The sequence below is a fragment of the Lissotriton vulgaris genome, chromosome 2_2 (genome assembly GCF_964263255.1).
Source record: "Lissotriton vulgaris chromosome 2_2, aLisVul1.2, whole genome shotgun sequence".
In the NCBI taxonomy this organism is placed as follows: Eukaryota; Metazoa; Chordata; class Amphibia; order Caudata; family Salamandridae; genus Lissotriton; species Lissotriton vulgaris.
In genome coordinates this window covers 150,540,155-150,567,177 of record NC_141688.1, presented here as the reverse complement: position 1 = coordinate 150,567,177, position 27,023 = coordinate 150,540,155, and positions in this window count along the sequence as shown.

Below are 27,023 nucleotides of genomic sequence, written 5' to 3'. Positions count from 1 at the left end.
TATGAAAAAGGGTCTTTCTCTCACCAAGATGAAAGTCAGAGTGAGGAAAGAAGGAGGGGTTTTCATCATTTGGGAAAAGCAAAGTTCTAAACCAATGAAAAGTGTTAATTTTAGATCACATGACCTAGTATTACATCATTAGGAAACCAAAAGTGAAATGAACCAATGAAAAGTGTTATTACCGAGTCACATGACCTGCTGTGTTTACGTTTCGCGCTTTGCTCCGCTTTCCGGTCCGCTTCCGGGTCCGCTAACTTGGCGCGTCAAATGACGTATTACGCGACAACACAAAGCGTCATTCTAACGTAACAGTTACGCTAAAGGAACGTTTACCGGTTCGCGGACCGAGTCGCGGCTTTAAATTGAGCTAACGGGAAGCTGACCGGTTCGCGGACTGGGAGCGAAACAAAAATTTTTTTTTAAAAAAAATTGTATAAAAAACATGTAAAATATATTTTAAGATTTAAAGAAGAATACATTTTACAGCTACAGATATTAGCTTTTAAAAAACCATTGAAATTCACTTAAAAAACCATAGGTTATAGACCATATATAGTTAGGAATTAGCATTTACAAAACCTTGAAAATTCACTGAAAAAACCATAGGTTATAGACCATATATAGTTAGGAATTAGCATTTACAAAACCTTATTTTACTCACACAAAACCATTGAAATTCCATATATAGTTAGTTGCACTAACTATATATCGCGCACCCGCAATCCACTGCTGATGATGTCACATATTACATCATTCATGACATGGTCAGTGACATCACTGATGACATCACTGATGACATCTCAAATGACATCACTTATGACATCACTGATGACAACATCCAGTGACTGTATGTTTCTGTAAAGTTAAAATATGTCTTACATATTGAAGAATGAGTGGATGTATAAGTGTCTGGATGAAGGATTTAGTAGGTGCATGACTGACTGTATGAGTGAGTGATTAAATGTGTCTCACTGAGTGCATGGGTTAGTGACTAAACTGTCTTAATTTGTGCATCATTATGTCTGTTGTTCTGTAAACTGTTGCATGTGTTGATCAGTAGCTATATGAGTAACTATATGGGTTATTGATTGGTTGCCCAAGTATTTGTATGGGAGACTAAGTGTGTGTGTGGGTGGATTGGAATAAAGTGGTAACACTTAATACATTTAATTTGAAAAGGAACAAAATGAGGGGTTTCATTTTACCATAGAAATGTTATATATATATATATATATATTCAATGAAAAAACCATAGGTTTTAGCGCATATATAGTTAGGGATTAGCATTTACAAAACCTTATTTTACTCGCATAAAACCATTGAAATTCGCATATATAGTTAGATGCGCTAACTATATATCGCGCACCCGCAATCCACTGCTGATGATGTCACATATTACATCATTCATGACATGCTCAGTGACATCACTGATGACATCTCAAATGACATCACTGATGACATCACTGATGACATCACTGATGACAACATCCAGTGACTGTATGTTTCTATAAAGTTAAAATATGTCTTACATATTGAAGAATGAGTGGATGTATAAGTGTCTGGATGAAGGATTTAGTAGGTGCATGACTGACTGTATGAGTGAGTGATTAAATGTGTCTCACTGAGTGAATGGGTTAGTGACTAAACTGTCTTAATTTGTGCATCATTATGTCTGTTGTTCTGTAAACTGCTGCATGTGTTGATCAGTAGCTATATGAGTAACTATATGGGTTATTGATTGGTTGCCCAAGTATTTGTATGGGAGACTGAGTGTGTGTGGGTGGCTGGGAGGTGTATGACTCTGTGCATAGATGTGTGAGCAGTTGATTCACTAGATGTATGGGTTCAAAAGTGCATGTGGAAACAGCTGTATGGGCGGTTAACTGTGTGCATGAGTGTATTGGTGAGTGAATGGATATCTCAGTGCTACATGTCAAAGTAAGTACATATGTAAAACACAGTACATGTGAGAGTTGACATATATAAATAACTGTGCATAAGAGCCAGTGAATATGTGAGTGGCTGTATGGATCATTGTGAACTTGTATCAGGGATTGTATAAGAGAGTAAATATGTGTTAGTATATGTTTGAATAAGTAAGGTGTGTATAACTGTATAGTTGAGGAAATGGAGGTGTGATTGATTCTTTGCATGACTGACTAGGTGTGTGAGTAACTCCATGGATGAGTGACAGTCTGTGAGTGTCTGTTTACACTGATTGTATCTAAGGTTATATTAGAGTCGGAAGAGGTTCATCGTATTATCACATGAATGATATCATCAGTGATGTCACCAGTGATGTAATTTGAGATGTCATCAGTGATGTCATCAGTGATGTCATTTGATATGTCATCAGTGATGTCATTTGAGATGTCATCAGTGATGTCATCAGTGATGTCACTGACCATGTCATGAATGATGTAATATGTGACATCATCAGCAGTGGATTGCGGGTGCGCGATATATAGTTAGTGCAACTAACTATATATGGAATTTCAATTGTTTTGTGTGAGTAAAATAAGGTTTTGTAAATGCTAATTCCTAACTATATATGGTCTATAACCTATGGTTTTTTCAGTGAATTTTCAAGGTTTTGTAAATGCTAATTCCTAACTATATATGGTCTATAACCTATGGTTTTTTAAGTGAATATATATATATGTGTATATGTGTGCGTGTAGAGAGAGGTAGAGGTGTACAGGTAGAGAGATAAGTAGAGAGAGGTAGAGAGGTAGAGAGTGAGTAATAGATAGTAGAGAGTGAGTAGTAGAAAATAGTAGAGAGCAGTAGCGAGAGGAGCAGAGAGTGAGTAGTAGAGAGTAGTAGAGTGAATAGTAGAGTGAGTAGTAGAGTGTGAGTAGTAGAGAGTGAGTAGTAGAGAGTAGTAGAGAGTAAGTAGTAGAGTGAGTAGTAGAGAGCAGTAGAGAGTGAGTAGTAGAGAGTAGTAGAGAGTGAGTAGTAGAGAGTGAGTAGCAGAGAGAGAGAATAGTAGAGAGTAGTAGAGAGTGAGTAGTAGAGTGAGTAGTAGAGAGTAGTAGAGAGAGAGTAGTAGAGAGTAAGAAGTAGAGAGTGAGTAGTAGAGAGTAGTAGAGAGTGAGTAGTAAAGAGGGAGTAATAGAGAGAGTAGTAGAGAATGAGTAGTAGAGAGTAGAGAGTAGTAGAGAGTGAGTAGTAGAGAGTAGTAGATAGTGAGTAGTAGGGAGTGAGTAGTAGAGAGAGAGTAGTAGAGAGTAGTAGAATATTCCAAAGTTTGGCACAGCACCACTTGCACAACAAGTCCAATCAAATCATATCACTTAGAGTCCTTATTGAAGCGCTGAATCTTGGTGTATATTCAAATGCTTTTATTTTCCTTAAGTTTATGTACCACAGCCAGCCGACACGTTTCGACACGTTTCGTTCTGTACAACAGAACTTCTTCAGGGCGTTCTTATTTCCTTTAAGTTATGTCGGGATCCTGTTGTCGTATAACTAGATATTTCTTCCAAATGTTAGACGAGTCATAAGTACATTCTTATTCAAAGTGACTAGGTATACATTTTACCCACACAATTCGGGCAGACTTGAGTAATTTATAGCGTCCTCAAAGTCAGTCTTTCAAAAATTCCAAAGTATAGGACATGATAATCCAAATCCAAATTTCAATCGTTTGGAATATCGGCGTTTGGGCAGATATGACCCACGGACACGGTTTATGACTTTTCTTGAGAAACATTTGGATTTGGATTATCATGACCTACACTTTAGAATTTTTGAAGGACTGACTTTGAGGATGCTATAAATTACTCAAGTCCATGGATGCTGCTGGGAACGCCCCCAGCAACACACCCATTGCACGTGTTCAAGGGACTGATATTTATCAGGCAGGATTACACCACAAAAAATGGCTTAGTCCTACCTGATAAATATCAATCAGTCTTCTGCGCCACTGGAACGTCATGAAAAGTGACGTTCTGGAGGCGCAAGGGGCTCGTAAATAAGGCCCCATAGGTTTCACACTCGTTATAGTTAGGAATTAGCATTTAAAAAACCTTTGAAATTCACTGAAAAAACCATAGGTTTCACACCAGTTATAGTTAGCTGGACATTTTACTCATACAAAACCATTGAAATTCCCTCGTTATAGTTAGCTGTACTCACTATAACTCGCGCGCCCGTAATCCACTGCTGATGATGTCACATATTACATCATTCATGACATGGTCAGTGACATCACTGATTACATCACTGATGACATCTCAAATGACATCACTGATGACATCATCCAGTGAATGTGGTTTGCTTTGATATTTAAATATGTATTATAAATACAGTACTTTACATTGAAGAATGAGTGGATATATAAATATGAATGTGTGGATGGTGGATTTAGTAACAGTGTCATTGATTGTTTCCTTGACTAATTTGTAGAGTCTCACTATATATAATGTGTAGTTACTAAACTGTGTGAAAAACTTTATTGCTTTGTCTTAATTGCTATGTTAAAGACTATATTTGTTATTGGTTTCTTAACTGAGTATTTGTATGGGTAAATGAATGTCTATGTGGTTTGGTGGGGGGTGTGTGATTGCCAAAAAATGTGTGAATAGTTCATTCAGTAGGTATATGAGGTTAAGACTACATGTTATAACTGTTGTTTCAGTGAGTGCATATGTTTATGGGTGTGGTGGTGATGAAATATTTCTCTCAATGGCACATATCCATTAAACTTGAAAAAAGGCAGTGTATGTGACAGTTATATCTAATTAAGTGTGCCTAAGACTTAGTGATTGTATGAGTCACTATATGGATAACTGTATACTTGTAACAGTAATTTTATAACACACTAAGTGTGAGTTACTATCTATATAAATAGATGAAGTGGTGTTTGTATAAGTGTGTAGGTGAGTAAATGTAAGTATAATCAATTGTTTGCATAAGTCAGAAGGATGTCTTTATAAGTGAATACAATGTGTGCTGGTGTGTAATGTTGAAATAGGCGTATAAGTATATTTGATAGTGTTCTGTTGATTATTCACTGCATATAACACTGAATCTATAGGTAAGTGATTAGATATGTGTATAGTTCTAAGAATAACTGAGTGGGTGTTTAGAAATTTGTATTGGTGTGTCAATGGTTTCAAATAAGGCACTTTCTATTTTACAGTGAGTGATGAAAGATTATACTAGTGTGTGATGAGGTGTATTTGATTGTCACATGGATGATGTCATCAGTGATGTCATTTGAGATGTCATCAGTGATGTCATTAGTGATGTCACTGGCCATGTCAAGAATTATGTAATATGTGACATCATCAGCAGTGGATTGCGGGCGCACAAGTTATAGTGAGTACAACTAATTATATCGGGGGAATTTCAATGGTTTTGTATGAGTAAAATGTCCAGCTAACTATAACTGGTGTGAAACCTATGGTTTTTTCAGTGAAAAAAAATATATATATATATGCGTTTACAAAGGACTTCAAGCACCAGCAGGCTCTGGGGGAGACAACGCCCACCAGAGCAGGTGAGAATGATTAAAAGACTCTTGCTCCACACAGTGCTGTACACAGCCTCTGAAGAAGTGCTCTGCCGAGCATGAAACGCGTCAGGCTTCACTATGTAAAGGACTTTGTCTTCCATTTACTGCATTGCAATTCTGCACATTAAACGAAATTGAAAACCTACCTGCTTATGGGCTCTCCATGGAAAGGGACAACTTGTGTGTTGGATGTTTCCCGGCCAGTCCCGGTCGGGGGAGAAGTCGAGCCACAGAGTGAGTGGTTCACGCCATGGCAAAACTGGCGTGCAGCGTGATTTGGCAGAAAAGGTCGGTGCGCAGAAGTACACTGGCATTGCAGATAAGCAGAAATTCAATCTCCTGACCCACTGGGGATTTAACATTGACAAATTACATTTTAACACTGGGAGCAGCACACTTGCGTTTACAACGGACTTCAAGCACCAGCAGGCTCTGGGGGAGACAACGCCCACCGGAGCAGGTGAGAATGATTAAAAGACTCTTGCTCCACACAGTGCTGTACACAGCCTCTGAAGAAGTGCTCTGCCGAGCATGAAACGCGTCAGGCGTCACTATGTAAAGGACTTTTTTCCGTTTACTGCATTGCAATTCTGCACATTAAACAAAATTGAAAACCTACCAAGTTATATTTCATATTCTTAATGTAAAATAATACCAAAACAAAAGTCTAAAATAATTCTTTAATTAATTATTTTTTTTCTCCAATTTATGAAAATCAAATTCTATGTATTTCCTTTTTTCTTTTTGTATAATCGTACTGTATGCGTACGGTGATCGCACATACTTTATACAAGTAATCATACACTGCCCATACCAATGCATACGTTACAAATACGTTTTGACGTTACACGTCACATCAACGCTTCCGTGGGACGTCATGTACGACGCTCCGTGCACGTACGGTGCGAAAGTTTCTAATTGTTTAAAAACATATATTTATGTATTTAATGTACATACTAAGGAAATACATTATCTGGGATAATCATGAAAATACTTTTTTAAACTTTTAATAACCGTACATTACTTTTGAAAGCAATTACGAAAAATGCAACTGTATGTCGTACGTACTCGCAACGTAAATGCACAGTAAATGCACTGTAAGTGTATGCAAAGCAATGTGAGCATAAAAGGAAAGTTTTGATTCGTTCATAATACTTTATATTTAAACTGTTGAAAGACCCTTCCTATTTTGATCATTCTACTTCTCAAGAGAAGCATCTATTCTGTGGAGCTGCAGTCCTTTAGAACCAAACTATACAATGGCTGCTCTTTTTTAAACTTCATCAGAACATTCCTCTGAGGAAGAATTTGTTGCTGAGCAACTTCAGAAAAAGAGAAAAGAAGCTTTTATTTGCAAGTTTTTTTACATTTCCTGAGGGACTGAAAAAAGTCAATGCACCGAAAGTAACTTGCAAGATCTGTGAGGTTACTCTTTCCAGGGTTGATCCCTCTAAAAAGTACTCTTTCAATACAACCAGCATGGTTCACCATGTCAAAAATTTGCATCCAAATAACTATACAAGAATGGCAACACAAACGTTGCAGGAGAATACTCAACCTGCAGTTCCTACTACCTCAACTCCACCACCCCCTCCTCCTCCATCAGTCTGCATCCTATTATTGTGCCACAGTTTCCAGATCTGAAATTTCATTGTAAATATTGCAACAAATTACTTTGTTACAATCAGCAGTCTATTGATCTCATTGTGAAGACTAAAGAAGAGCACAGTTGTCCAAAAAATCAATTTTATTTTTAACTTTTTTGTTCCTGTTCCACACTTTTTTGTTTCCAGTTCCATTTTTTTGTTTTTTATTAAAAACTTGTTGAAAAAAATACAAGACAAATATAAAAGTAAAAAGACAAATAAAACAGTTCTTATCAGAACTACCTTCACTGGTCAAAGAAAGAACTATATTTCTATATTAGTCTGTGAAAGTTTGTCAAAATGAATGTGTAGTTCATAAATGAATAAATTAATACATTAGTAGTGTATGGAGAATGTGAAATTGCCAAGTGAGAGTGTCTGGTTGAATGTATAGCAGCTTCACTTTTAGAACAGTATATACTTAAGCACATACTGCTGAATGACTCACTAGAACATTGAACCAGTAGCGTGAGAGTGTTTGGTGAAAGTCTAATGATACACACTAGGGAATAGAACCTATAAAAGTTAAGTTTGCCGGTGCATAAACACAATACGTATGTTGTCTATAAGGGTTTGAAACAGTCCATGCCCCAGGCCTACTTTGCACCATGAATACCTGGGTAGTAGCTACATGGTTACAGTTCTGGAAGCAGAGTGTCTCAAACCATTATTATTATATAATAATACTTTTATTCTTGTAACATTTCACAAGTTAATGCAGCTTCCGTTATAATTTCATCAGGAATTTCATTTTCCTGGATATCATTTTCAAAAGTCATCTGATGAATATCAATCTCATCTAATGCTTCCACAAAAGCATCATCCAAGGTTTCATCAAGAAAATCACACCTGATATCTCCAACATTAATTTCTTCCACTTCAATAATGTTGCTCATAAAAGCTATGTTCATCTCTTCTACGACAGTGTTAGTATTTTCAAAATCGTCTTCCATATTGTTTTCTTGATTTTCCATTGTAAATTTGTTATGCTGACCTCCTTCTACAAAAACATAAACACTTTATTTTATCTTTTTTCCCAATACAGAACACAAAACTAGCTTTATCAACTAATTTGCCCTTTAATAAATATTATATAAATACCATTCTCAACTACTTTATAACATTATATAATTATAAATATTTATATGAAAGTTTAGTTTTAAAATTTCTTAAATTACCAAACCAGTCACTCCTGATCACTATCTGAAAAAAACAGGCTGTTATTATAAAATACAGTAGCAAAAAAAGTACAATATCTCTATTCACCTTACCTGGTCCAAACTAGTACATGTGTTGTAGTGAAATGTAAAGAATACTGGAATACTCAGTATATTTATTTTTTAAGATTTTATAATCTATATAAAAGATACAAACCATCTTTGTATCATTGACATGGATACATAACGTAACAATGAACAATTATTTAATAACCTACCCCACTCTATCTCTATTCCCTATCTATAATGTAGTCTAACGCTACTAATTACCTACTCCTCTTTCGAACTAGCCTCTCCTCTAGTGTTTATCTGCAACCTTTGTGCTTTCTCTTCAGGAATATCTCTGAAGCAATTCAAAATGGGTCTGAACTCCGGAACGTCATAGGTGAAGTGCGCACTCGTTAGGGAGCACGCGCCTCACCAAGGATTCCACACAGGTGTGTGTAAATGACTAGACGGCCACCGCATCTTTCCTCGACACGGCCATATTTGAATTCTTCTATTACACTAAAGCACTCCAAGTCTATTTCCTTGCGGATTCTTCATCTCTCCTGCGCCAGCTAGGGTTTAGATAAGCCATTATCGTATCCACTGATTAATTAGGGGTACACTCACTATATCATTTTTTGAAATGTCTTTAAAAAATACAAACCATCTTCACACACTTTTGTTCTCCAATCCTTGTTTTGTTACTTCAGCTCTGTTGAAGCACATTCCATCGACCATTTTCAACAGTTCTTTGTACTTACCTTAAGCATAATAAATATTAAAAACATTATATATTATAAAATTACCATCTGTGGAAGACACAAAATATATCTTTTACAATACAAAATAATTTGTAAAGTATTACATTTGCCTTTTTTGCTGTTCTCAGAATATATTGAATTTCACTAGAAACAGTGACTACAACACTACTCATCACATAACAGGGGGCAAAAAAAGACAATCAATAAGATTATCTTAAAAAAAAAACATTCAACATTCTCAATAACAATCTAAGAAATAGAAATAAAATATATTTTAAATGTTTTTTTAAGAGCAATTTCTTACGTAAATATGACACATCTCAAACAATCATAAAATAACAAAGCATTATGATTAATTTCCATACACTGTAAATAATGTTACTCAAAAATATATGCTGACAAAATATACAACAAAAACTCGTTATTGCTTTCACATACTTTTCTGTACGGCCAAATAGTATGCGTCAAATTCCTACTTTGCAAATTTTCCAATAGTAATCCTGAGCATCTGCCTCCCAGCCTTCTGATCTAAAACCACTGACATCATTTGCTCCATCCGCCAGTCTTCATCCCTCAACCCGACGCTATTCAACATCTACATGGCCACCCTCACACAAGTAGCCCACCATCACAATTTAACAACATCTCCTACGCCAACAACACCCAGCTCATCCGCTTCCTCACCAAAAAGCGACATACCATCAAAAGCAACCTCCACAACACAATGAAGGATGTCACCAACTACATAAAGAGCAGCTCTCTAAACATGAACTCGAACAAAATGAAGGTACTCCTCAGACCCACCACCTCAGCCTTGGATGACTCCTGCTAGCTGACTACACTGTGGACAGTACCAACACCTACCAACCATGTACACAACCTAGGATTCATCCTCAACTCCTCCCTCTCCATGTGTAAGCAAGTCTACACCATCTCCTCGTACTGCTATGACACACTCCACATACTCTGCAACATTTACAGGTGGATCCTAACCAAAAGAAGAAGAACAGTGACACAGGCCCTCATCAGCAGCAGACTACACTGTGACAAAACACTCTGCACAGCAATTCCAGCCAAACACCTGCAACAACTACAACAAATTCAAAACACCTCCACCTGAGTGATCATCAATGTCCCCTGCTGCAGACACTCTTGGAAGTTGCCCCCTGAGCTTAATGTGATATAGTTCCTAGGACAGGGAAAAACAAGTGCGGAAAACAATTCCTAGGCAACTCAAAAAATTAATCAAACAATGATATACGGAGAATATAGCAGAAATAATAAACTAGATGTTTAAAGAGAAATGGTTAAATATATTGAAATATAAAAATACATGTCATATTTTCCATTAAAAAGCTTTTGCTCCAACACATTACTTGAATTCATAACATAGACAAGACATATAAATCAAGCAAAATTATAATTGTATATATATTGTTCACAATTTACAGAAATAAAAAAGTGTTACACAGTATAAAAAATTCCTTTTTGTAGTAATTATCGACGTGCGTTTCGGCATTTCACACGCCTTCTTCAGGAAATTACCTACAAAAAATATTTATTTAAAATAGAATTAAAACCACTATATAATAGTGAATATAATGCTATTATAAATATATCCGATTATCTTAGCCTATGATAATCCACCGTTGCCTCAATATTTATTCAATTTGGACAAAAAAAATCTTTGATTTTATATCAAAGGAGCAAATACATTTACTTATTGTTCGACACCATACTCAGTAAATATTCTTTTCAGTTCATATTTCTAACATCATCTCCTAAGATTCAACACCATATGTCCAATAATAAGCTACATTTTGAGTACTCAAAACAACCCATGAACATATCATATATATTAGATAACTCCATATTGTAAGATAAACACATAGTGATATTAGGAAAATATTTAATACAAGTAGAACGTACTAATGGCACTTAATCGTCTGTAGACTAGCATGAATAAACTTGAATGGATAACCTATTTTCTCGATGTGATAAAATTCTGTAATACAAAGATTAAGTATTCATAATCTGTAGGTATTTTGACATACAGAGTATTTATAGACCTATTTTGTCAGCTTTGATTACTTACTAAAAATGTCTTTATATCGATATAGGGATAATGGTATATACGTTGATATGATGGACAGTTGTTTCTTAGATTCAGACCTCGTTATTTAAGCTGAAATGAAAATTATTGTCAATCTATATTGTAAATACAAATATCTCTATTGATAGTTAAACATAAAGCTAATGGGGATACTTGTTTTTATAAGACGTTGTATTGCCTTACTAACGATCATTGCATTCGATAGCTAGCAATTGTAACAAGGCAGAAACATTAGTAACACGAAGGTGTCGCATGTGTTCATTATGGCGAATAGTATCTGTAACTCAGCTTAAAATATTTCGATGCACTCCATCTTTTTATTATCGAGTAGCAAAATATGTGCACTAATGCAGTACGTAGGCGACTGTTCATAATAATTGATTAGATTACCTTCAAATAATAATGAAATTGAAGCCTTCTCACTTAAAAAATTTACGGTTGATACATGATGTATCATAAACTGTCAGAAAACAAAACAGAAACAAAGTCTGGATAAGAATCTGTGCAAAAGTCTGTATATTACACATTCAGAACACTTGATCTCTTTATATATTATCTGCTTGATGACAATTAGGGAGATATACCATGTCGGATTAATGTACTGCTCTATAACGCTCTATCAGATAAATCATACTCTTATCCTTATGATATTAAAAGATTAATTAAACTCCTGGACGCTAATGCATCTTTTTGTTGCAAAATAGTCACAACTATCACATATATGCTAACAAAGAAAGCTACACAGTAACAAGAGAGCAAGCATTGCAATACAAATAATACCCACGTTTAAAAACAGATGTAAATTTGCTTCGGGATGATGCTAAACAGAAGATAATTCTGCGATTGTCGGCCGAAGAGATTTCGGTTTTTAAATTCAATGGCGTCAGTGTTGATGGAGCTGATCACCTATTTTGAACGCAGAAAGGTGGAAGATTTTACATAAAGGCGATGTAAGTAGTATGTTAAAAAACAAGCCGTAGCCATGGTTTTATCAACTAAGACCAATTATATAGGTCAAACAGGCTGGCGCTAATAGTGCCTACATTCAAGGAGGATGTTTGTCTCATCCTTAATAACATAATTCTAACCATTTAAACAAGGATTAATCTAACACGAGCTAGTGCTGATCGTACCTGCATTCAAAGATGAATGTTTTGACATGTCTCCTGTGAGTCCGACCGCTTCTGGCGTCTGATGTCACTGGAACAGAAGGGAGGTCGAGAAAGCAGATCCTCCGACCAGGAAGTAAATATAGAAACTTAAAAGTCACGTGATTAAACATACATAGTCACGTGACTACTTCTAGCGTCTACGGGCTACACAGCATGGAAAGAGATGAAATACTTAGTCTCGATCGGGTGATAGAGATAACACTTTAACCACAAAAGACCTGCATAATGTATAATATACACATGAATAAATAATTTGGATCTCTAATTGTGGTGACCTCATAATTGTCTGTCTACGTAATTTAGGGGATGCCTAATTTTAGAAATTGGTTGGATCGATGTAAGTCTTTAAGTGGTCACATGGCTACAACTAGCATCTGTAAACAACTCGACATGGAAAGAGATAAAATACTCGATCTGAGTCGGGTGATAGTATTCTCGTTTTAGCTCTGAGACCTGTAAGGTATAATATATACACATAAATGTAAAATTAGGATCTCTAAAAAATGGTGACCTCATAGTTATAAGTATATATTAGTTGAGGGACAACTGATACCTGATACGAAAAATGTATTAAATCAATGTAACTCGATATACGGGAACATGGATATAGATAGAAGATTACATAGTAAAAAGGAATTCTGATAAATATTCTAATTGGATCGGGGAGAAGAAGCAAAACTTTATATAAAACTCCTTGAGGTGGGACAAACCGAGGGAAAAGTAAGTCTTACTGTGATAAGACATGAAGCGATATCCTATCAACATTGCAGATGTGTTATACTTACAATACTGGTTGTATTGAAAAACCAATAGCTATTGGCAAGATCAAGCATTTATATATCTAACAGTCCCACTATGTGTGTATCTGTATGCCTACACAAGCATCTACACCCTCGTCTCGTCATGATTATTCAATCAGCCAGTCTAATGGTCATTCTCCTAATTATCCACTTGTGAGGGACTTCCTGTTCATATTCAGCACGTTATATGATAGCGTTTTCCCACGGGATTTCGCTATTTAAACCTCTTCTGTAAGTGTCTAGCGTAAAGATCCAAAAGACCTCCCGTTTCTTACGGATTTTTAGGCCGCCTTTCTCATCTGGAGTTCTAATTTTCTCAAGGATTCTCCATTGAAAATTCTCTGGTGTATGATTCATCTCAATGAAATGTTTGACCGTAGGCGATAGAAGTTTCTTGGTTCTAATTGCCGAATGATGTTCGGTCAGTCTGGTCTGAATCGGCCGAGAAGTTTTGCCTACATATCTTAATGCACATGGGCATAGGATAAAGTAGATGATGTTAACTATTTTACAATTCCACATTTCTGTAGCCTTTGTAGTATGGCCATTGCGGGCGAACACTTATCCTTCTAAGATGGAATTACAGGATTTACAAGAGGAGCATTTCTTTGTTCCTCTAATTGGTGCATTACTGTCTATCGATTTCTGTATGAAATTCGTTTAATGTCTTCAAATTTAGAGTGAACCACGTAGTCTTTAATATTTCTATTACGTTGGTGGGCGAATAAAGGTTTTGCTAATTTGAGGCTTTGCGTAGGGTTGCTGTTTAAAATATGCCAATTGGCATTGACAATTTGTTTAATTTTAGCATCTAATGTAGAGTGTCTGTTGACACATACAAGTTGGGAGTTATCTTTGATAGCTTTAGATTTTAGAAAATTGTCCCTATCGAAGAACCTAGCTCTCTTATATGAATCCCTCACTAATCTGTGGGGATAGCCACGTTCAATGAATTTAGACCTCATGATGCTAGCCTGTCTGTCATAATCTTTTAGATCTGAACAATTTCTTCGAACTCGCAAAAACTGCGAAAAAGGTTTCTCGGATGAAAACTGTTAAAATGCAACAGAGTATTCCGTGCAGTAGGCTTGACATATAGATCTACTTTTAGTTTTCCATGACTATGAAAAATAAGGATATCTAAAAACTCAACTTTATCAGTGCTAATTTGAGCTGTAAATTTCAGGTTTGGATCAGTGACATTTAGCCAATCTACAAATTCAAGTAATTGTACCCTCCCATTGGTCCAGTTAAAGAAAATATCATCGATCTATCTGGACCACTGGGAGACTGACTCAAAAAACGGGGTAATTTCATTATATATAAAGCGTTTTTCAAATGCCGCCATATATATATTTGCAATTGACGGTGCCACTGATGCGCCCATGCTTACTCCTTTTACCTGCCGGAACAAAGAATCACCAAATTCTATCATGTTCTCAGTCAGCACAATATTTAGAATCTCTAAAATAAATAGTTTGGGACATGGGATGTTATGTTCTTCAATGAACCATTTTGTTGCATCCATAGCTCCCAACAAAGGAATATGCAGACACATCACCCACCACCTGATACACCTACACTGCCTCAATATCAACAAGCCGATCACCTTCAAGCTCCTTACCCTCACTTACAAAATACTCTACAACACCAGACTAATCTACCTTAACAGCAGTAATCCAGAAATGCCAAATTATGATCTTAAAAGTTTGGCTTTAAAAATATTAGGTAAGAATTTGGTAACTCTTTAGGCAAACGTTGCTAAAAAACGAATTGACTATCATTACAATGTATCCAACCTTTCAGACATCCTAAATAAACAGTGTAATGTCCAGATGTTGTAGAAAGTCCATCATGAAAAATAATTGCAACAGCTACAAAAGTTCTTCCTGATAATGAAACTTGACCAGCTACAAAATTTTTAATTAAAGTTTTCAATTTTCTTCCATCACCTCTACAACGTTGCAGCATTAACATTACATACTGTCCATATCTTTGTATAAATAATGTTGATGACATTTCTGATTTACATTGGCTACACCCCATGTTTTGACTTGCTCCTCTAAGTAGATTGTTAAAAGACACTGATTCACAGTCAGGTAAAGTCAAATATATGAATCTTTCAGTGTCTATGTTAGTGCTACATGTAAACAAACAATTTTGACAGTCATGTTGCCATTTATAAGAAAGGCCAAAAAGGTTTTCAATATATATACCTTCATCTTCCAGTACAGCAAGCATAAACATTAAAAATTCCTGACAATCTTGCTGAATATTCGGCGTAAATTGACTAGAACCAGAACATATGTCCAAAACATTTCGAATATCAGAAACATTTTGTATTTTACTTTTATCACTACTACATTTCTCATAAACAGAATACAACAATGAACAGAATCTTTTGTCCCAATTTTCAACAATTTGCTGTTGCAAACTTTCAAGAACAAAAACAACATAAACAACTACATTAGCATAGCAGTTGACACAACAACTATTTTCAAACCGATAACCAACATTCTCTTCAACACTGTCCTTTTTCTTTTTGCTTGCAGGCGCAACTTTATCTTGTTTTTTTTCTTTCTCTAAATTTTCACTACAGATATTCTCAAATCTTCTTTTTCTACCTACCTCACACTTTTCAAATACTGGATATTGACCTAAATTAGGTGCATATTCTCTTCTTAACCTATTATACTCTTTCACACAATTTACAATTTACAATTTACATCTGCACTAACCTTTGTCTCATCAAACTCAATCAAGTACAATCCGGATAAAGTTTTGACTCAAGACAAAGCAACATATGCCTTACCCTCTTTAAACACGGTACTTCCAATATTCACTAAAGCACTATCTACACTTAAACCTTGAGATTTATGAATGGTCACTGCATACGCCAAAGAAACAGCAAACTGTTTTCTGCGAACATACACATCTTTTACAAGCAAAAACCGAGCTGAACAACAACTAAATTGTTGTACTTCTTCAATTTGATCAAATTTGATTTTCAAAAATTGAACACCATCTCTATTTACGTAATTAACAAAATCAACAACTTTACCCATTGCTCCATTTACTAAACGGTTTTCCAGATTTAAATTAAGTCGTAAAATTACCCTACAGTTCACACATGCATACAAATTCTTTTCTAAACCAGCAGTTTTACTTATCAATTTCTTTAAAGAATCCAATTTCCTCTTCAACTTTTCACTCAAAAGAATAATGATTCCTTCATGTTCTATTTTATCAATAGCTTCCAATTTTCATAATTTCTTAATTTTCCAACTTTAACATTTCTTCATTGAATTTAGAACATTCACGTAGTGTTGGCATTAAGCAGATTACAGATTTTTTTCTGCAATTGTCATGTATATTTTCTCTGGTACAATATTTTCATTTGGAAACAAATTGGAAAATAATCGTCTCTGTAAAGCTTGTTTGCCATGGCCAGTCCTTTTTCCAAATCTTATATCTTCAAGAATAGTTCCATATTCAACATCATTTGCTTGTCGCATATTTGTAAAAAGTTTATAATACTCAAAATATGACCAAATGTTTACATTTCCAATACTCCCCAAAGACTTTCTAGTATCTTCATGCAGCAATGTTTTAAACACTGGTTGTCCTTTTACAGGAGTAAGTTGTAGAAGATCTCCAAAAACTATGACGTGCTTTCCTCCAAATAATACGTCATACTCTGTTTTAAGAATTTGCTGCATTCTTAAATGCACAAAATCAAACATTAAGTTTGATACCATGCTTACCTCATCAATAATAAGAAGATTAATTTTCCTCAAAACTCTTGAAACTTCACAATAAGCTTCTCCAGATAGCTTGTGGTATTCTAATTTGTTTTCGTGCTCTACTTGTAGCATTAATAAACGATGTAAAGTAATTTCTTTAATATTGTGGGATGATAATCCAGCTGGAGCAGTGACAACACAAGACAAATGCGACTCAGTTGTTTTCTGTAGAAAACTTCTGATTACTTTAATTAAAAAACGTTTGCCTGTTCCAGCTTGTCCACTCACGTGCTTTCGGATAGGCTCAAATGATGAGCAAGAGCACTATTTCTTCTCTTGAAGTAATCCATGGTCACTCTGTTCTCTCACTTGCTCATATATTTCTTTCTGCTCAAGAATTAGTTGTTCTTCCAAATTTCCTAAGTTTCTAACATCTTCTTGACCTTGATAAGTTGCTGTTTCCACCTCTTCCATAGCAGTTGCTGCTTCATTTTGAACAATTGGTTCTCCTAGTGGGTCCTGACTCAATGGAGCAGAAGTTTGACTCTCTTGAGAACTGTCTCTAGCAATCTCAGCTGCAATTGTAGCTTCTTGCTCAATTTCGTCATTCAACATTTTCACATAATTAGCATAAACAGCACATTGTATAGTATCTTTAGTTGCATTGAAGGAATCTTCATAGCTCTCGAAATCTCCAAGTAATTCCAATTCTGAACGCCATGGCTTGAAAAGTTGGAAAAGAGCTAAATAGTAAAATTCCCTTTTGTCAGGTGTTTCTCAACTCAGTGTACGGTGATTAATCAAATGTCCTTTTCTTTGTTTCACCAGACATCCTTCGGAACCAATCATGGCATATATACCATTATTGATGTTTTCTGTAATATTCTGTTTAACAATATAGTTTTGCAGCACTTCATAGAGACAAATGTTCTCGAAACGATGACTTCTATTTGAATAATATGTATCCAACATATTTGTTTTCACAATATCTGCACTTTCTGGCTCTTTTTCAGCTAAATATAAAATTTCTTGTACAGATTTAAGAACTAAGGGCCAGATGTAGGAGCCAAAATACCAGTCGGTAACGGCTGAATTAGGCCGTTACCGACCGGTATTTGGTGATTGGGATGTAGGGGCATCATTTTACAGATTCGGTAAATTTACCGAATCGGTAAATTTACCGATTCTGTAAAATACTGATTCGGTAAAACCCAGATGTAGGTGGGACTCTTCTGAGTCCCAAAGGCCTTTAAGATTCAGTATTTTACCACCCAATCCAATTGGGTGGTAAAATACCGAATCCTGGTGTGCATGCACATGTGTGCATGCACACCTGTGCAATGTGACACACAGACATGCCCATGGGGCATGTCTGTTTGCCACATGGCACACAAGTCCGGAATTTGGGTGCGAGAGGGTGTCAAAGTGACACCCCCTGCACCCTTGCAGGATTTGGTATTTACCGATTCGGTAAATACCGAATCGGTATTGCCCATTGATTCCTATGGGCTTCATGGCCCATAGGAATCAATGGGCAATACCGATTCGGTATTTACCGAATCGGTAAATACCGAATCCTACTGATTCGGTAATTCTCAATTTGGAATTACCTACATCTCCCCCCTTCATATTTACCGACTCTTAAATACTGAATCGGTAAAATTAGGTATTTAAGAGTCGGTAATTATGAATTACCTACATCTGGCCCTTGGTTACGTGTTGCAGCAAGACCTAGACTCACCCAAATGATTCTTCTTGATTTGGAGTATCCGAGCATTCATACGCTCAAATTTCTCGATGAAATAACATCTTCAAACTGTAAGTATATAATTTCTTACTTAGACTCTTCTCGTGGGAAATCTCTTCCCACATTTCCTTCAATTCCGTCTTTTCTGATTTTGTTATGTACAATGTTACATATCGAGCAACAGCAATGGAATTGACTACAACATATTGAATATTCATGTTAGCATTCCACATGGACAAAATGACTGGGTTATAGTCATTTATGTATTTTGACGCTTCGTTTCTTCTTAAGTTGTAGGTATTTTTTGGAGACTTTCTTGTGATAGTATGTCGCAAAGATGACATAAAACTGTTCACTCTTCCTTTCCATATTACTGGACATGGAAATGCAAAACGACATTTGGTGTAGAATGATAGCTTTGGAATTGTAAGACTTGTTTTCTTAAGTCCTTATCTCGTGTACTTTTGGGAATATCACACGTAGCATATTCTACAATAATAGACAACACAGTATCATCTGAGTCTGTACCAAATTTGGGAGCATCTTTGATCCATATTAGCATGTGTATGTGAGGAGCACCTGTTGCTAGATACTCCTTTCTCCAAAAGAAGTCCAGAACCTCTCCAAGAGGAGGATTTTTTTGGGTGATAAAATACATCATAGCTTCAAATCTATGATTGAAATACCTGCATACATTAACTGGATCCATAGAGCACAATTCTCCAGGTGTCTTGTATTCAATATTTAGTATATTTTGATTTGCCTCTCGAAGAAATTGAAGTAAATCATCCCAAGCATATTCAGTACAGCTTAGAGTATGGAACCATGTAGGAATTCCTAAGTTCCTTAGCATACATTTGAGTTCTCCATGACGACGGCACCAGTACTCATTAGTACCATGCTGACACGCCATGAGATTAATTAGCTGAGATTCCAAAACTTTGTCTTTCTGCAGTACTTTATCCATAAATTCCTTTGCCGAAACATTTTGCAGATGTACACCTGTTTTCAATATATGGTTTACTGCATATGAAAGTCCAGACAAATCACTCTCAAACAAAAGATTAAACAAATACGAAATACATTGTCGAAATCTTGGATCTTCTGCATATAATCTTGATGTCCGGTAGTCAGATGCAGAAATCTGCACAGGTCGGTCATCATATCGTCCTCCTTTTCCTGTGGGAAACAATTGAGGGAAACAACGAGCTTCCAAGCTTTTTTCCCAGACAATAATGGGAATTCCTTTTGCTTCTTTCATTTGGAATAACTCTATAGTATTCCCCATCACTTCTTTAGACTGCATTGGATGAACACTGTAATGTTCGTAGATTCCTTCAATACTGGACACATCCACTTTTTCAATTTGTCCAGATGGCAAGTCACTATCTTCTTCTACAGTTATTTCTTCTTCTCTCACATACACATTTCTGTAATATTCATTATTTTTTTTACCAGATACAACGTTGCCTTTTTCACTTTCTTAACATCCACTAATTCTTGCCAGATTTTCTTACTCTTAGTAGGAATGCCATTAACAAGAATAACTAAAGGCTCATCCTCTACATTTTCTACACCAACTGTTTCAATATTTTTCTTTAAATCTAGAGGCAAATATACACTCTTCCCTTTAATCCTCTCTGTAAATCAGAAGGAGGCAATTTTCCTGTCTTAGGCTCCATACGAACAATAGCCTGAAATGGATTAACCCATTGAATAAGAATAGACTCATAGGTATTTAAATCCATCAGTTCAGAAGGAATATTTACCAACTCAAGATTATCATGCACAGCTCTAGAAGGCCTTTTGTTCTCGTCTAATTTGTTATAACAATATTTACAAATACGCTGATCAGAACCCAAATTAAAACAATTCTCTACCAACAAATAAGTTGCAAAATCCTTCCACTCATTATTATTTTCCTTTTCACTCTTTAAATACAAATCAACACTCCTGGTCTGATTTTTATAATGAGTTCGTCGACAACAGACACAACAATAATTTGACCCTTCACCTGAAATCACCTTAAACTTTGTAATATCTTGCTCAAAATGATCTGTACTACAATGTTGTACATTCTCTTCTACATTCCCTTCTATTAATATCTCAATTTCTGCACTGTCTTCCTCAGGACCAAAATAACTAACCTCAATTTCATCACAAACGTTCTTTACATTTGATACAGAACCATGTAGAGCTGGACTTTTTACATAATACAATCTTCTGACTAATTTCCTCATTTCAGAATGATGAACTGCTAACATCCTGAAATGGTGAAAAACACTTTGACATAATTTTTTAGAAGAATGACCTTGCAAACCAGTATTTTCTCTTACCCTGCAAGGGTCTAGTCCTTGTAAACATCTTAATCTTTTGTTTAATACTTTTCTTTGTAAAAATCAATAGATTCTTAACGTACACTACAAATACTACTACAATTCCAAGTGTTCACTGGAGCTTTAGGACGTCTCCCTAAAACTTCATCAGCTAACACCTCTTCTGCATTTCTAGGAACAATTTTCTCTTTCTCAATAGGACAACCATTTCTAACCTCATAAGCACGACCACTAGTGTCAACTGAATGCAACAAATCATTACTCTGAAGATAACTTTCTTCATTAAAAAAAGGCTCAGAACTTGAACTATGTTTCCATTCCAGTGGAGAAGTGTGGCTCACTGGTTAGAGCGGCATACCTGTAGCAGAGATCAGGCCCGGGACCAGGGTTCAAGTCCAGACGTGGCAAGGTCTTGGGCTCAATGTCCGCGGACTCGATAATTCTCGCCTCAGCGCCTACTCTAATCATGGGTCCAAAGCTGCAACTCTGGGCAATAGCTTGCTTAATCTCCACAACAGCCCCTAAAACAATGGAATGCCTGGCTTCACCTTGGGGGTGCCCAGGAGGGGCATCTCACAGGGAGAGCGAGGAAGGGTTCCACAGCATTATACAGCGCCGGGACGCCCCGTTGGAGCAGCTGTGCGCTTTACAAAATACACTACATTTACATTTATTAAATTCACCCAAAAAACTCACAAAAATTACTTCTGTTAATTACTCTTCTTCACTTACTTTTGGCCTTCATTAAATGGATTAGTTTATCTAGTGATCGAATTCTATTGATTACTAAAATAAACAATTTTGTTTTCAATTCGCTGGTTGGCGCAGTGCAGCACTGGCGACAAACAGGGACCCTCTTCTCTAAGTCAGGGCAAAGGATTACTCACAGAAATAATCCCTGCTCACCCTCTAGGTAGTGTGGCGCAAGCAGTCTAGGCTAATCTCTGGAGCACATATGGTTAAACATTTGCAGTATCACACACAACAACCACCAACCTACCACACAATGACACCAGACTGAATTTTGTATAAAAATATATCTATTTTATGTATATTTTAAGCAGGCTTGTAGATACAGTCTTTGTACTTCAAAAATTATTCCAGTTACTTGTTGAAGTGTCAATACTTTCACAAAGGGTTGCACAGTTCTTGTTAAGGAACTTAAGTTCTTAAAAGGTAAGGTTGTGCGTTTCTCAGCAGTTCCCTGGGGTTGGTATGCTTTGTAGAACTCTCGTACGCTCCGTACGGCTTCAAAGAAGGGGCCCTACTAAACCTCACGCATCTAGCGTGAGTCGGCATTCGGTGCGGACACTGTGAGCTCTGTAGCACGATGCGCGCAAGGTAAAGGCACTACGAGACGTACCAGCCTCCGATGAGCAGGCGTAGCTTTCTCAACAAAATTTTCTATACCTTTCTTCTTCTTATAAAATGCTGTTTTTTTTTACATCCCTTAATTTTTTTATTTAAATTTAACAGAACTCTATTGAAAAACATTTTTTTCCTAATTTCCATCAATTGGTTTTTCCTCCATTTACTATACACTATTTTTTCTGCAGTTGACTTTCCATGATTGTTCTCTTTATTCTTCTTTTTCTTTTTCATTGCAGACACAGTAATACCATTTTTTCCTTTGTGCACACTACTCTTAGGGGCCGATTCCGATCCTGGAAAAAAAATGTCCGTACGATTTTCATCCAGAGCCATCGCCGTACGATTCGTATCCATCCGTCCGAGTCACGTAGTACGATCCGTATTCCGTCAATCCGTCTGAAACATTGCAATCCGTACGTATTGCAAGGCTGAAACAGTGAACCGTACGACTCATACACATGCCGTTCGACCCGACGAGTACGATCCGGACCGGGGTATGAGGACGCAATTCGTACAGTCCTCGTCAGGTAAGGGTGATTTGTACGGTAAAGCACACAATCACTTACACACCGTACGGTGCCTACACCCCATGATTGCAGGAGTGTGCACCGTACTCCTGCGATCATGGGATATACGCACCGTACCCCGCGATCGCAGGGTGTATGCACCGTACACCCAGTGAACATGGGATATGGTGCGTACAACCCAAGATCGCGGGTTACGGTGCATACACCCCGTGATCGCAGGGGTACACACCGTATCCCTGCGATCATGGGGTGTATGCACTGTACCTGGGGGGGACGTTCCGTACCTGTTTTGGGGCGAACTCTGCTTTTACGGCTGTTTTCAGCTCCCGTAGAAAAAAGGGTTGTACGGTGCGTACCCGGCACGAATCGTACTTGCCGGGTCGGAAAAAGCAGCCGCGAACCATACAGATGTCGCGTACAGCAGGTTCCGAGGGAGATTCGTATGGGGATTTGATTCGTACGGTCTCTGTACGATTCATACGGAGTCCAGCTCCTGGTACGAATCGTACTTCATCGTACGTACGGGGGACGTTGCAGGGTACGATTCGTACAGCAAAAACGCTCCAAACGGCTATTCAGAGCGGTTTTTCCCGAATCAGAATCGACCCCCAAGTCTTTAATATTTTCCTCAGAAAAGTGTTCCTTCTCTTACCAGGACTTTTTTTCTTTTTCTTAACACATGGTTCTTCATGTAAATCTTGTGGATGACTTCTCTTCAAATAAACACCTTTCTTTAGTGGTTTCTTCTTTTGCCATTTGGTAGGCATGATACTGTTTTTTCAGTATTGATAAACAGAATCTATTAAAATAATATATGTATATATATATACATATAACATTACAAAAATAAATATATGAAATATTCTATAATATTACTTATAAGAACAGAGGGAGCATTATAACGAGAAACGTGATACTATGAAAATAAAAGTACTTACAACAAGAGAGGAAGAAGTATGAAACAAGGGAAAATATAATGAAAAAAGGTGGTATAAACAGACACTGCAATATAATGGGATAAAGGAAGTATGAATAAACTGGAAAGTATCAATAGGTAAGGGAGACTATGAAGTGAAAGATGGAAATATGAGGAGAGAAGAAAGAGTATAAGAAGAAAAAAAGAAACTAAGAAGACAGAGGGGGCACTATAAGAAGACAGAGAAAGACTCTAAAGAAAAAAGAAGGAATATGTGAAAAGACGCACAACTATAGGAGCAAAAAACGAATACTAGCAAAGGACAGTGCGTATAAGGACAGACAGAACAGTGCCACTAGAGAGCACAAATAATGTGGGGAAAAGTGAAGCATAAGGAAAAAAGGGATGTACAAGAACAGAGGATACAGTCTGAGGAGAAAAGAAGGAGTATAAACAGATGTAATATTATGAATAGTGAAAAGTGTCTGACGAAAGAGGCAGAAGTATGACAAGAGAAACAAATATAAAGAGAGAGTTCAGTATGAAAACACGGAGAATATGAGGAAAGTGCTGCAGAGTGTATACAGGGAGTCAAGAAGGAGTAAGAGAAGAGAGTAAACAATATCAACAGATTTAAGAAGTATAAACAGAGAGGACAGAAAAGGAGTATAGGACTAAAGGAAATATAAGAAAAACTCAGTACTATAAGGAGACATGCACAAGTAAGAGAAAAGAGAGAAGAATATGAAAACAGGGGGGCGTATATGAACAGGGGGGAAAATGAGGAGATGAATATGACAATAAGAAAATACGGCAATAAAAGTAGAGAGTGCAAAGTATAAGAAAAGAGAGGAGAAATGTGAGTACAGAGAGAATATTAGAAAAAAAAGAAAAGTGTGAGAAAACAGTAGGGATTACCTACAAAGAACAGCGAGAATAACAAGAAACAGAGAATATAAGAACAGAAGAGTATATATGAGGAAAGAGGAAAGACTGTAAAAAGACACAGAGACAAAAATGTGGACAAAAGACAATAATAAAGGAAGACTGACCGTATAAGGAGAGAGGGAGTACTATGAGAAGACAGTAAGAACTATGACAACAGTGGTGAATATAAAGACAAGAGAGAATATAAAGAGGAGGACAAATATACAAAAAGAGGAGCAAGTATGGAAAAAAAGTATAAAAAGAGAGCAGAGTACAAGAAAAAGAAGATAGTATAAAAATAGAGGACGGAGTAATACGAGACAGGAGGGAGTATAACAAGAGAGTGTATAAAATATGCAAAAATGTTCGAATATAGGGCCATATTATCAAGCCTGGGCGATAAAATTATCACTGGTTTATCGGCAGGAAACTGCCGATAAAGTAGCGATAATGGGCTTGATAACAGTTTCAATGGAATTCCAATTGAAGCTAATGTTAGATGTCTTTCACATCTAACATGCGCTTTGATTGGAATTCCATAGAGCCTATAACCAAGCCCATTATCGCCACTTTAGTGGCTGTTTCCTGCCGATAAAGCAACAATAATTTTGTCACCCAGGCTTGATAATATGGCCCATAATTCCTTAATATACACACATGCCCAGTGTGATATGATCCAACAAATTATAAGACCATACATTTTACCAAAACACATTCACTAGTGTAAAACTTTTAAAAAGGTGTGAATATAACTTCGTAATGTACACACATGCACAGTGTGATATTAGACACAAAAAATGGGACCATGCATTTAACCATTTACTACTGAAAAACGTTTAAATCACTATACATATTCCATGTATATACTGACAACATATCAGTGAACAACACTGACTCATTTTCCAAATATATATGTAATTTAACACATTTGTTCTGCCACCATTACATCAAAAAAATGAAGGGGCATATTATCAAGGACCGGTGTTAAAATTATCACAGTATTATCGGCAGGAAACTGCCGATAAAATGGCGATAATGGGCTTGATAATACGCCCTTGGCAATTCCCATAGAAGCCCATGTTAACATCAGAACATGGGCTTCTATGGAAAATAACAAGAGCGTATTATCACGCCCATTACCGCTGTTTTATCTGCAGTTTCCTGCCGATAAAACGACGATAATTTTAACACCGGTCCTTGATAATATGCCCGTAACTCAATAAAACAACATAGACACACAAGCAGCTTGTAAATCGACCCAGACTATATACAGAGGGAGAGAAACAAGGAGGACAGAACCGGGAGTATCAAGAAAAAAATTTTATATGAAGAGAAAGGGAAGAAAATGAGGAGACAGAAGGAATAAGAGAAGAAACAGGAAAATATAAAGACAAACAAGGGCAATATGACCACAGAGGACAATATAAGAAAAAGACAGTAGTACCAAGAGAGAGAAAGGATTAAGAGGAGAGAGAGGGAAGTATAAAAAGAAAGGCTAGAAATTATGGAAAAAGGGACAAATATAGGGCCATATTATGAAGAAAGGGCGACACATTATCGCTGCTTTTATCGGCAGGAAACTGCCGCTAAAGCGGCAATAATGGGCTTGATAATATGGCCTTGTGAATTCCCGTTGAAGCCCAGGTTAACACCATAACCTTGTCTTCTATGGGAATTCACAAGGGCATATTATCAAACCCATTATCGCTGCTTTAGCAGCAGTTTCCTGGCGATAAAAGCAGCGATAATGTATCACCCTTTCTTGATAATATCGCCCATAATTCCTTAATGTACACAGATGCACAATGTGATATTAAACAAAAAAACATAACAGCATGCATTATAGCAAAACACATTTACGACTATAAAACGTTTAACAAGGGGCGAATATAGGGGCATATTATCAAGACAGGCGATAAAATTATTGCCGCTTTATTGGTAGAAGACTGCTGATAAAGTGATAATAATGGCCTTGATAATATGCTCTATGGAATACCAATCGAAGCCCATGTTAGATGTCCTTCACATCTAACATGGGCTTCGATTGGAATTCCATAGAGCATATTATCAAGCCCATTATCGCCGCTTTATCAGCAGTTTTCTGCCGATAAAGCAGCGAAAATTTTATCACCTGTCTTGATAATATGCCCCATAATTCCTTAATGTACAAAGATGCACCACATACATTCCCAGACAATTTATCAACTCACCTTTCAAATTGATTTCTAGATTAAGATG